The sequence below is a fragment of the Nannospalax galili genome, unplaced genomic scaffold, assembly GCF_000622305.1.
Source record: "Nannospalax galili isolate Female #2095 unplaced genomic scaffold, S.galili_v1.0 scaffold72, whole genome shotgun sequence".
In the NCBI taxonomy this organism is placed as follows: domain Eukaryota; kingdom Metazoa; phylum Chordata; class Mammalia; order Rodentia; family Spalacidae; genus Nannospalax; species Nannospalax galili.
The window spans coordinates 9,449,232-9,462,696 of record NW_008336933.1 but is presented as its reverse complement, the minus strand read 5'-3'; the positions used below and the strand labels follow the sequence as shown (position 1 = coordinate 9,462,696).

Genomic DNA, 13,465 nt, shown 5'->3' with positions numbered 1-13,465 from the left:
TTCTTGTGTGAGACTCAAGCCTTCAAGTTTAGGTCTGCTTCTTTTTGTAAACTTTATGTGTCGTTGTGGTTTAGTTTTTGGTCATGAAAAGTTGGTTCCTCTAAGCTTCTGGTTCTCTCTTTTGATTTTATATTGGAGTGGCCAGATTGCTTTTGTCTTCAGGAGTACCCACAGAGGCCCAAGTCAGATGAGGATCAGATGCTCTCAGGCTTTCTCCTAAAGTATAATCCCTCCAGGAAAGATTTTGGCCTCAGGAATTTGGGGGTTGGACTGGCCTGGGAGCCTGGCCCAGGAAAGATGCTGCTCTAGGGCAGGTGGTGGCTGTGCTACCCAGAGATGCAAAAGAAGATGGCAGGCCACAAGGGCTCCTGGGGACTGCACTGAGGAGCTGGGTTGGTCTGCATACAAAGAATCAGGAAGAGGAAAGTTCAGCTCAGCGTCCAGGAAAGATGCTGGCGGGTCGTGCAGGCCCAGGGAAGTAGAGGGAGGTGAGGGTGGGGCCAGGCCCAGAGTGCTCCTGGGGAGCGTGAGACTGGGTTGGTCTGGATGCAAAGGATAACGAAGCGTGGTGGTTCCCCTGGTGTCTGGGGTGCCAAGACAAGGAGTGGAACAGGACCCAGGCCAGGAGGAGAGACGGTCCGGGGAGATGGGAGGGTGAATGAGGCTGGAAGAGTCAAGGCACGGAGGGCACGGTCAACTTACCCCAGAGAGAGGCCTGCAGGTCATGCAGGCCCAGGGAAGCAGAGGGAGGTGAGGGTAGTTCAATTCTTTTTTTAAAAATTATTTTATTATTTTTATGAGTGTCTTGCCTATATGTATGTAAGTGCACCATGTGCATATAATGCCTGCAGAGGCCAGAAAAAGGTTTCGGTTCTCATGGAACTGGAGTTATAGACTGTTATTAGCTGCCGTGTGGGTGCTGGGAATCAAACTCGAGTCCTCTGGAAGAACAGCAAGTGTTCTTAACTGCTGAGCCATCTCTCTAGCCCCAGATTTTCATTTCCTGACCACCTAAAATAGCTTCTTTAACAAAATTTCATGTTTTGATGTGATGCTTGCTTGATATTTCAAAGATGTACTTTAAACCTAAACTCTGCCATTAATTATTGTATTTTAAGTGTTGTAGGATGATACTGCATTTCAGAGAAATAAATGATTGGGTGAATAATATTTAGCCAATTTAGTTTCTGTAGGAGGTTCAGTTCTGAGGGCTTATTAATAATTCAAGAGGCTTCCATTAATGTATGTGATATTCTCAGGTTTTTGAAAATGAGTGAAATAGGTAATAATGTGGTGATGAATATAAGATGAGGAACTGTAAGAAACCAAGATGTGTGGGAAAGGCATGCTGACAGAGAATCCCTTCACCTAGACTGCCAGTGAGAGGCTGTTCAACTCAGGACTGAGTACTCAAGCATGAGCTCATTACTTCTCCCACGTTTGGTGACATAGGAATCTAGGATGGTGCCTGGCTCATTATTCTCAAGACACTGAAATGGATGTGAGGGAGACTTTCAGTGGTTAGATCATGTTAGATGGCATGTTGTAAACCTGGGGTTCAAACCTTAGATGTCTGCTTTCAAAGATACCACTCAAACCACTTGTCCTTACTGCTACTTTAGAGAGACATTCCTCAAGCTCTAGTAAAGAAAAGATGGGGAAAGATTAACCTGAAAACTTTGGTACCTCTTCTAGGAAAAAAAAAAAAAAAAAAAAGGAGGCCCATGGGTCCTTCATTGTTGTGGAACTCAGGACTCCAAGGACATGCTATCTTGCTAACTCATGATAGAAGTTAGTTTGTCAACCCTATAACTGGTATCCTACAAGTAAAACATCCATCTCTTAACAATGTCAAACTCTAGAATAATTTCAAAAAGGGCAAACATTAAACACAGAGCAGTATACCTCTATCTCTGGGTCCTTGCTGACATTCAGGTGTTAGCCCTGTTTCAGGCTACAACAATGTGAGGTATTAAGACACAGTTAACAGGTCACAGCCCATCTGTTCTACAGCAATTCAATATGTGAACAAGGCACCCATCATTGAAAGCCACTCCATTCTCAATCCAAGTCTCAGCTTTGAATGGAAAACCAACACCATCAACCAGATCTCTTGCAAATCTTTCAAGTCGGAGTTTCCCCTCTTGGAGCATCTCATCTCCTTCTCTGCCTACAAAAGTTGGGGCTATCACACCTGGGTTCAAGTCCCAGCTCTGCTATTTTCTAATTGTGTGACCCTGGTTAAGTTCTTTACCTTTGTGTGGTTTTCTCTTCTGTAAAATGGAGGTAATGCTAATACCCACCCCCTCAGGATGTGAGGTCTGAAGCATGTACAGTGCCTGGCACTCACTGTTAGCTGTTAGGAAATTTATTCTCTCTGTAGTCTGTCCTTCAGCATCTTCACGAAGCATATGAGATACCAAATGCACATGAGTTCAGGGAATAGCAGAGCACCAGATGTCTGTTGAGCCACCACAATCCCCAACTTTCAGGCAACCTCCAAAGTGCATCCTCTACTCAAGCCTGCTCAGGCTGCCCCCAGTGGGCTCTGGCCACTTCCTTAAGAATTACAGTTGAAACAATCTTTCATTTAGACTCACAGAACTAGAGTCCTCATTGCATTTCACAGGCTTGTTCTAGAGATTGGGTTTGGATTTTCTTTTTTCTCTTGTGTGTATATGTATTTTGGGTCTGTGTTCATGTGTATGCACGTGTATGTGGAGGCTAGACGTCAATGCTGAGTGTGGTCCCAAACAATTCTCCACCTTAATTTTTGAGACAGGGCTGCTCACTGAAACCTGGAGCTCACCAACAGGCTACACTAGTTGGCTAGTGAGTCCCAGGGATCCACTTCCCTAGCACTGGGGTTATAGATACACTTCCCCATGCCTGCTTGCTGCCATGCCTTGCTTTTTATGTGGATGCTGTGGATCCGAATGCAGTACCTTATGCATAGCAAGCACTTTACCCACTGAGCCATTTCTTGAGCCAGGTCTGGTTTTTGTGATGAAAATACCTTTAAGAGAGTGATCCAGTTTTCCCTTCTGGTCTGTTCTTCTCCCTCTCAGATATCCATGTTACATACAAACCTCTAGGTCCCCACTCAATCCTTGTCCACACTAGCAATCTTGAGGCATGGCTAGATGTGACTTTCATTTATTCAGCCCCCTGCTCCAAGTAAATCTTCAGTGGTCCCCAACACCTACTGAAACCTTCACATGCCCACCCAGTGCTTTATCTTACTACCACTCTTGCCCACATAACAGACCTGTGTGCTCCTACTTGCCTACTGCCTTCTCCTCCAATGACTGACTGGAAAATTTTTCCAGCTCAAACATACCGATTCCACCTTTCTGTAGGTACTTGAATAAATGGCTCCTCTACAAAAAAGGGCTTTCTGCATCCCAAATGATGTATATCACCACCTGTTAACACATCTCCTAGCATCTCACCAGGAGGCAGGCAGTATGATCCAACAGAAGCATGAGCTCGGAAAGAAGGAAGGCCTGTCTAAAGCCCGCTTCCACTCATTGGCTGCAAGACCAGGGACACAACATTACTTATTGTTTGATTCTTCACCTCTAAAATGGGACAATATAAACCCACCTCTTGGGATTACTGTGATAATTAAATTCCATGTGCACAGAGCATCAAGTAAGAGAATTATTACGTAGATGCTTACTTGTCCATGTCCTAAATGGTATTTCCTTTCACTTCTCTGAGAACTACTTGTGCCCCTATTTCACCCCCTGGCTGGTTGGTAGGATTCAGGAGGGCACCATCTTTGTGAGAGTCATTCCTGCACCACACATAGCATCTAGTGAAGCCTGCCTGATACAAAGGTGACACATGCATAATGCATGAATGAAAGCATGGTCATCATGTGCTGCCCTCATGAACTGCTGCATCTAGTAAGTGCAAGAACTGGAAAATACCTGGAGACAAGCCACTAACCCAATTTCCTTTTTGGCCACTGCAACACAATACCTGAGAAAACCAACTTCAAAGGAGGAGGTTTATTCTGGTTCAAGGTTTCAGTCTGTGATTGGTTGTTTTTGTCACCTCTTGGGCCTGTGTCAGCACAACACATCATGGCAGAGCATGCCAGGAACAAAAGAGAACCAGGAAAGAGCCAGGGTTTCAAGATTCCCTTCAAGGGCATATCCCGAAATAACTTAACTTCCTTCTACTAGGGTGTACTTTCTAAAGGTTCTACTACCTTCCAGTAGCATCACAGCCTAACAACCAAGCCTCTAGCATACGAGCCTTTGAGGAAACAAGGAGACCCAGAATTAGGTCATGCTCTTGGACAGCAGGGACTGCAGGGCCAAAGATGATCAGTTCTGTTTCTCCTGCTCTACCATGTTGCTTTCCTCACCAACAGGGCATGGCTGGTGGACATGTGAGACCAGAACATTTCTTAGAAAAGTGGTGCCTCCCAATAACCTAGTCACTCAGGAAGATATGCACAGACAATAAGCATCTTGTGACCTGACAAGGCAGCTGCAGTTATCTCCAGTGCCCAGCATGACATCCTAGATGAAGCAAGGAATGAGAGTTGTCACTCAGTAATCTGTCAACCTCTTAAGTGAAACAAGGAAATCTATCTTATCTATCTTCCTTGGTAGAAATACCTTTTGATGCATAGCTATCAGCAGGTGTGGAAGCTGGCACTGTCAGTGTGTTGTCCTGGCCCTGGCCATCCACCTCATGCCTGTACTCTCCCTCTCATGGTTTGACTACACAGTTCCTATATTTGGCTTCCTGAGTTGATGACTAGTCAATCCTATAACTCAGCTGTTAGCAGGTGGTGAGACTATCTTTCTAGAGGAATTCCTCTTCTTTGGGCCTGCTCTGCTAAGCTGGGCTGGCTTCTCAAGCAGGTCAGAAGGTTATGTAACCATGCAGGAGAGGGTCAACACTCTACTTGCTGTTTGTGCTGATGAATCTGATGAAAAGGAAAAATATCTGATTACATAATAAACATTTGTAGTATTTTATTTATCTCTAGATCATGCATGTGACAACTGATGGAATATCCTTAATATGTTTGCGTAAGATCCCTGGGCTCTCAGGCTTCTTTAAAAGTAGGGAGTATTCACATAGCTTTGCCTCTTTGTGTTCGCAAGGTGGGCACAATATACTATGTTTTCAGTCTCATTTTTGTGTATAATCCAAAACATGATGAAGAACCCAGGTCACAGCATAGCAAGTGTCTTGTCTTGTACCTGTCCACCTTGGTGGAAAAGCCAGATATCTGAAAACTGAACACATGAAGTACTCCATGAGGTGTGACCTTAGGCAATCTGTAACATGTCAGAGCCCAGGTTTCCTCTGTAAAAAAGGGGATTACCAAAGCACACTAAGTACCTCCCTCACGATGGATGATGCACAACCAAATGAACATTACACTCGTGCTGGAACCCATTCTTGGTAATAAGGGGCTCACCAAGATCATCTCTGTAAGTCTTATGTGTTCATTCTGACATTCAGCCAGAATTGGGGCTCATTGCTGTGTGGCACCCAACAATCATTAGGAATTATTTACATTTCTAGAGCCATCCATGAACAACTGAATGAAATGACCACATACCCAGGGAATACTGAAACAAAGAGATTCTAATAATTACAAAAGAGAAAACAAAGAGCTTGTCCCTAGAAGTAGAACATCTCAGACATAAGTGTTACATTGCAGCAATAAGGCTGAGAACATCCTTACAGAACACCCTGATTCTACATTACTGGCTGAATCTAGTAAAGAAAATTAGCTGCTGAATGTTATCATAAATGCAGAGGCAATATTTTTTACCTAAGCTATAGGGTAAACTATGGGGTGGGGCGGGGAACAACCCTGCCAAACAGATATTCTAGCTCTTTACAAAAATTATTTTATGTGTATGCATGTATTGCCTACATATATGTAAGTGCACCTGTGTCATGCAATACCCATGGAGGTCAGAAGAGGCCATCAGATATCCTAGAACTGGAGTTACAGACAGCTGTTAGCTGCCATGTGGGTGCTGGGATTTGAACCCAGGTCTTCTTCAAGAACAGTCAGTGTTCTCAACTGTGGAGCCAGCTCTCCAGCCCATATTCTAGCTCTTAAAGCCACGAATTTTAATCAGTATCAGTCTGGAAGTTTTAAATGACTTTCTGCTGAACCTCTCCAACTCCATCAAGTAATTATCAGAAATACTGATTTCATTCCACATATTCAATCTTACAAGCTCATAAAATATTAGCCTATTAGGTTAATGTAAAAATGTAATTTAATGGAACTAAATAGCAGAGGGGATTCCCTGCAAATCAACTCTTTATATGGTTGATGTCTTAATGTTTTACTGATACCCCATCACTAGTCTCTTGATTCAAGGTGGTGAAAAAGGTCGTCACTAAGGGGAGTAACATGCTAAGCAGAGAGTATCGTGTATAAACTCAAACTACACAGGACAAAGATGAAGCAGGAAATGAAACTCAAAATCTTAGTTTACCTATTTAAAAACAGTCATGTTCACAAGATTGCAGTAACAATCCAAATCACATGATATCAGAGGCAGGCATCAGAATTTAAGTCTAGGTCTAGAACTTTAATAAACAACATCATTCTAACAGGATAAGGTTGGATGAAGGTAAATATGAAATGATTCAGAAATCCTGCTTCACTTCTGTAGAGAACTGCATTCCCTACTGTGGATATTGCTAGAATGATTACTAATAAATAATACCATAGAAACACAGACAGGTGTCCAGACTTCATCTTTATGAGGCTAATAATGGGCTTACCTACCATGGTTATAGAAACAGAATAGAAATATTGATGCTGGTAATTTCTGTCATTTCCCAAGTAACTAGGTTTCAATGGCTGTGTGTGTGTGTGTGTGTGTGTGTGTGTGTGTGTGTGTGTGTGTGTGTGTACCGGGGGGTGAGTCATGCATATGAGAAAGCTCCGACCAGGAAACCAGACTTCCAAGACTGGCTCTGTTATTACCTTATTATTAGTGTTGGCCTGTTTCGTCGTGCCAGAAGGTAATCACTGCTTCTCCCAGCTACTGTGGAAGTTGCAGTGATAATATATGGGAGTGTACTTAGCAAAGCTTAAAGCATTAAGCCAAGCAAATGCCTAATTGGTATTTTACAGTTCTCTGTGACTTGTATTTGTTCCTAAGTATCACACACAATTTGATCCCTCTGAAGACACATGATTTCTGTGGTGAAGAAAAACAGGGTGAGAGAAAAGCCTTGAGATACACTTGGAGGCAAGTTAGCCAACTTGCTCCTGCTATTTCACAGGGGGGGTTCTCCAGAGGTAACCATGCAGATTTATAATCTTGCTTACTCAATAGTGAACTTTTCAATGGGACAGACATCTTCTAGAATATTTGCTGCAGAAGACACAGCAAAGCATGAGTATCCTCTTAGTGGCACTAGAACAGTTCTGCCAGTTCTGATGAAAACCACTTTCACACAGATACAGTCTGGACTCAAGATGAAAGGAGTCACCTCCACAGCTGAGACACATGGCCTCTTTTCTACAGATGGGCAAGAGAGAACTCCTTTCATGTTAAGACCCTAGATGCAGGTGGAAAGTACCCAGGTCTTGGGAAGAGTGCAGGGTCACAGGCACCTGCTAATGGTCTAGGTGACTGTAGGGGTCAGGGGCAGACACTATGCCCACGGAGCATGTATGTATGTGGGTGCTGCTCATATTGACTTTGCTGAAGCGGCCATTTGAAACGGAGCAATGGGGAACCTGTAGCAGAATGAATAAACAGGAGGCAGAAGGTAGTATAGAGGGCAACAACATGGAAGAGTATGTGGGGGACAGCTGGAGCTGTGGCTACAACTTAAAGGACTTCTGGTCTAGGTGAGTAACCTGTTGTGGCTCTTTGCTAAGCTGATTAATGCTCTGTGAGTCTAGAATAAATCCGAGGTCATAAATATGTTTATCAATAAAAAAAGAAAACAGGAAAACAAAACAAAACACTGCACCAGATCTGATTCGTGTAACTTGAACCTAAACCTCCTCTTACCTGTCTGCACCTAACAGGAGATGTCTGGATTCCCTCAGGAGGGGCACTATGTGAAAGACTGTGTGTATACATGAGAGTTCTGATTAAGCAGTTCTGCAGGTACTGGTAAAGCTGTGGTGTTTCAGACTGTAATCCACAACACAGAACCACCATAGGACCTTCCCCTAATCTCCCACTTCAGGCCAATTCTAGGGTCTGGAAGGAAGCATAATAAACATATACACTCAGCACTCCAATCCTCTGGTGAATGGCTGAGCCACCTCTAGGAACATCCCCAGTAAACTCAGATAAACAGCACTAAACAACAAGGCCAGCCAGGTTGTGATCTTGACAAGACAAAGGAAACTGTCATTCCAGGAACAAAAATCAAAAAACCATCATCCCAGTCTTTGAGAATTTTAAGGATATATGCTGCTTTATAAACAGTACGTGAAAAATCCTCCCCCTACCCCCCATCATCAAGAATGACCCAATATGGCAAAAACCATGATTTACTGCATTGAGTTTATTCTCTTCTCTCTGATAATTTCATTTAAAAGTCCATATTTAAGTGAATAAGGACTTAGAAGCCCACTGTGGACTCTGATGCAGTGCTCTGATAATTGGTACTTTATTGCCAATTCCTAATGGTAACGCCTTCCATTGAAGGCGAGTCCACAGCAACTGCTTCTCACACAATTAGATATTCACAGCCAGTCTGTTATAAAATGTTCCCTGAGTAAGCTCTGCAAAAAAGTAGCAAGTAAATGGTAGCTAAAGCTAAGAAACAAAAACAAAACCTCAAACACTGAAATTTAATATTTTCTACAGTGTGCCTTAACTACAGAAGAAATGGTACCATTTACTTTAAAATAGAAACAACACAGGGACTTTCCCAGAGGAGGCATTTAGAAGTCAGATTTGGTTTTCATTTCACCTGGCTTAATAATGAAAACATGAAAGATGGCTCCCAATTTCTCTAAGATCAACATATTAGTCCTTTTAAAGAAATGCCACAGGAGGCTGTTCCTATTCCTTTAGAAGACAGATTTCATTTGTTCTTTGCTTAAAATTGAATGTATCTCTCAATTTTAACAGTGCTGTAGCCACAGTGGGGTAACATGAGTTGGATTTAAATGAAGCTTGCAAGCAAAGACTGCAGTGGGACACTCTGGTCAGATAGCTGCTGGCCAACCTCAGCACTGTGAGCACTGTGGGCAGGGTGGGCAGGCCCCACTGATGTCCAGGTCTGGTGAAGAAAGGACACAGGTCTTTAAGAGGAGGGGCAGCATTAAACACCATGGGAACAGCACCACGCACAACCCTGTTTGCTACAGGACTAGAATCAAAGCGGTGTGGGGAAAGAGTTGAAGGAATAGTCCTACCCTCTAAATGTTACATGTATAGACACACAACATATGTAGGCATATTTACATCTTTACATACTAATGAAGAGTAACTGGTACTTCAAAGTATTTCAAGAAGCATAAGCAAATATGAACAAAAACTGCTGGCCACTCCTACTGGCAATGAAAATTGAATGCAGCCATATTCCTTCCTGACCAAAGCACTTGCCAGAGGGAGCCAACTGGCTATATGGTAGGTTTGCTCCCCTGGCCTGCAGCTCCCAAGTCAGACTGGTCAAGTGGAAGTCTACAGGGTAGAAGGAGGCCAATACTGAAGAAAAAAGATTCCTATTAATTAATTTATATTTTATGTGTATGAGAATTTTGCCTGCATGTATGTAAGTGTACCATGTCACAATGCCTGTGGAGACCAGAAGAGAATGTCAGATCCCAGGACCTGGGGTTACAGATGGTTGTTAACCATCAGTTAGGTGCTGGGAACCAAACCCAGGTCCTCTGTCGGAGTAGCCAGTGCTCTTAATCACTGAGACATCTCTCCAGCCCTGAAAAAAGATTCCTAAGGACAATATGCCCACTACTTTGAACAAAAGCATTTTAAATGTTCATAATTTTACTTCATATGGTGGGAAAAGGCTGTGACACCTTTAGGGCACAGAAGGCTCAGAAGGGCCACACGGGGCCTGGACATGGAGGTAAAGTGGGAAGAAGTTCTAATGCCACTGCATGGGAAAGTCATGGGAGAGGCATAGTGAGTCAGTGCCTGGGGAAGAGGCAGCTAGTGACGGGCAGGTAAGGGCACAGCTCCTGTTCTTCTAAAGGAAATGTCTAGCAGGAATGTATTTGGGTGTCACTATGACTTGGTAGTCCCTGAGCACGTGAAAGTGAGAGGGAAGACAGAGGGCCAGGATATGCTAATTGTATTTACAACAAAGAGGGCACTGGGGACTGGTGTGGGCAGTATTCAGTGGTTCCTCAGTGCCTCTATGGGTATTATCCAAAACTCAATTTCTCTTAAAAAAAAAAGTCCTCTAGCTTCTTTGACTGATTAGATCCTGGGTCTTCCTAATTATAATACTTGTTCGATAATTTCCCTTACAATTTATATCTTAGTTTCCACTTCAAATAACACACTTTGCTAGAAAATTCTGGGGACCACCTAAATCCAAAGTTCTTGATATCCAAAGTCTTTTAACTTTAAAAGTCTGTATGTGAATATCTGACCCATGGTACTTGTCAACACAACCACTGTCTACTAGACACTGAATGCTAGACTGGAATCTACTTGGTTTCTCTCAAGCCTAATTTTCTTTCATAAAACTTTTTTTTCTAAGTATTTGTATGCATGTCTCTGTGTGGGTTGATGCATGAGTACAGTTGATCTCCAGAAGAGGATGTTGGATTCCCTGGAGCTATAGGTAGTTGGGAGCACCACATGTTGTGGTTGGGAACCAAACTCAGGTATTCTGTAAGAGCAGTACCTGCTCATAATTGCTGAGTCATCTCTCTAGCCCCTTAAGAGTATCTTGTAAGAGTGTCTTCAGTTATCTGCACACACATGATAGATACACATACACATAAATTAAAACAAATCTTAAAAATAATCTTAAAATTACACCTGTACTGAAAAATGTCACATAGATGTTTCTTGTCATTACTCCTCAGACAATACAGAGTAACAACTATTTACATAGCATTACATTGGCAGGCATTACAAGTAGTCTCGACATTTAAATTGTGTACACAGGTTCTAGTCACTACATCATTTTTGCCAAAAGCCTTGAACATCCGCTGATTTTGATATCTGGGGGTGGCCAGGGGACAGATTGAAGAAATGATTATTTAGAGATGAAAATGGTCTAAAACATGATAATCAGTAAATGGCTTGGATAGGAAAAACAGTTTGAATAACCAACTATGTTGTCACAGTAAGTCACAGCCTCATGTCTCAGTGTTTGGCTTTCCTTTTCCACTAGACGAAGGACAAATATTGTATTGATTTACTGAAAATATTAAGAACAATACTGATAATATGTAATGTGTCTAAAGCAGGAGGTTGATAATTATATAATTATCAAAATAAATTTAGGTCTTTTGTTAAGCAACTATATTCTTTCTTTTTAGTCTTCGAACAAGATTTTACCAAATGTCTTTATAGATCAACATTTAGACTCCAGATACAGCTACCAGGGAGACTCTCTTATGCTGTGGGGGCTGGCTGGGACATGGCAGGCAGTTCAGGATTCCCTTCCTTTTGAGATCAGGGTGGTGGCCATCATGGGTTCAATGATGCTTTTAGAGACAGCCTTACCACTTGGGTCCCAGGACACTGATTTCCAGCATACCTGGTCTGAGCAGCACATGGAAGGTGTCAACAAACACAGTGCTAACAGGAGCTCCACTGTGGATCATTAGGCCATCCATAAACATCATGGATTTATCCTTTTGCCCTTGAACACAGTGACCTTGTAACTCTTGATCCCGCTCACCATGGTGAACCACAGTACACCATAGCAGGCCCTGTATACAGCAAGTCCTCTTAGGAGTTCCTAATACAGATTCTGCCCAGGCAATGGCACGATAGACCTCTGGTAGATACCTGTTCAGCACAGAGCTTTACACTCCCCTCAGGAAAGCCAAATCTTTTCTGGACTAAGGCAGTCAACCCTTGGTTTAACCAATCCTTCTGCTGAGAACATAGTATCTTGGTAGTTAAGGTAATTATTTATATCTTGGTTGGTGTAATTTGGCTCTCAACTCCAGAGTAGCCATCTTTAGACAGTTCCCAAATGAGTAACTCATTCAGTTCATGTTTGAAGATGCCATTAACAACACACTTTCTCTTTCTGGAAATCTGCATTGTAGTCTTGCTACTGCACCTGGCCAAGAGGCCAAATTCTGAGGTTATAGGTTAAACATGTATTTCTAGTTTGCACTTTGGTTAGCAGAAGAGATAGAAGAGACAAATGAAGAAATGGAAGTATGTAAGCTACAAAAACCAAGGACCTGCTGCAGGCTTCTCTCTGGGGTAAGTCCACTGTGCCCTCTGCCCCTTGACTCACCCAGCCTCATTCACCCTCCCATCTCCTCTGCAGTTCTCTCCTCCGAGATTGGGCCATGCCCCATTCCTTGTCCTGGGGCCCCAGACATCTGGGAACCAATACTGCTCCCTGATCCTTTTCATCCAGACCAACATAGTGCCTTCTCTGGGCCCCAGGAGCACTGCTTCTGGGCCTGGACCCACCCTCACCTCCCTCTACTTCCCTGGGGCTGCAGGACCCACCACAGGCCTCTCTCCTACCAGAAAGCCTCTCTCAGGGTAAGTCCATTGCGCCCTCCGTGCCTTGACTCACCCAGCCTCATTCACCCTCCCATCTCCCCTGCTGGTCTCTCCTCCCAGTTTGGGCCCTGACCCATTCCTTCTCTTGGGGCCCCAGACACCTGGGGAACCAATAAGGCTTCCTGAACCTTTTCATGCAGACAAACATAGTCTCGGGGCCCCAGGAGCACTGCATCTGGCCTGGCCCCACCCTCAACTCCCTCTGCTTTCCTGGGCCTGCACCACGCCCCAGCCTCTTTCTGGGACACTGGGTCTGACCTTTCCTCTTCCTGATTCTTTGCATCCAGACCAACCCAGCTCCTCAGTGCAGTCCCCAGGAGGCCTTGGGGCCTCTTCCCACCCTATCTGCCTTTGCATCTCTCAGTGGCACGGCCACCAGCTGCCCCAGACCAGCATGTTTCCTGGGCCGGGCTCCCAGGCCAGTCAAACCCCTAAATTCCTGAGGGCAAAATCTTTCCTAGAGGGATCCAGACATCAGGAGAAAGCCTGAAAACATCTGACCCTCACCTGAATTGGGCCTCTGTGGGAATTCCTGAAGACAAAAGCATTCTGGCCATTCCAATATAAAATCAAAAGAGAGAACCGGAAGCTTAGACGAACCAGCTTTTCATGCCCAAAAAGTAAACCATAAAGACACATAAAGTCCACAAAAAAAAGCTTGCCTAAACTCGAAGGCTTGAGTCTCACACAAGAATCAGAAACTACAAAAGAAATTCACATGTCAAAATCACAGAGAAAAAATAATAACATGA

The 13,465-nt window shown here is 43.6% G+C and overlaps 1 protein-coding gene and 1 pseudogene across 2 annotated transcripts in view; both read right to left on the bottom strand.

The window, feature by feature from the left end:
- Lyrm4 (LYR motif containing 4) overlaps positions 1 to 13,465 on the bottom strand; it is a 172,592-nt gene that overhangs the window by 40,186 nt on the left and 118,941 nt on the right. The gene's annotated exons all lie outside the window — the stretch shown is intronic.
- Positions 11,681 to 12,233, bottom strand: LOC115070107 (annotated as a pseudogene).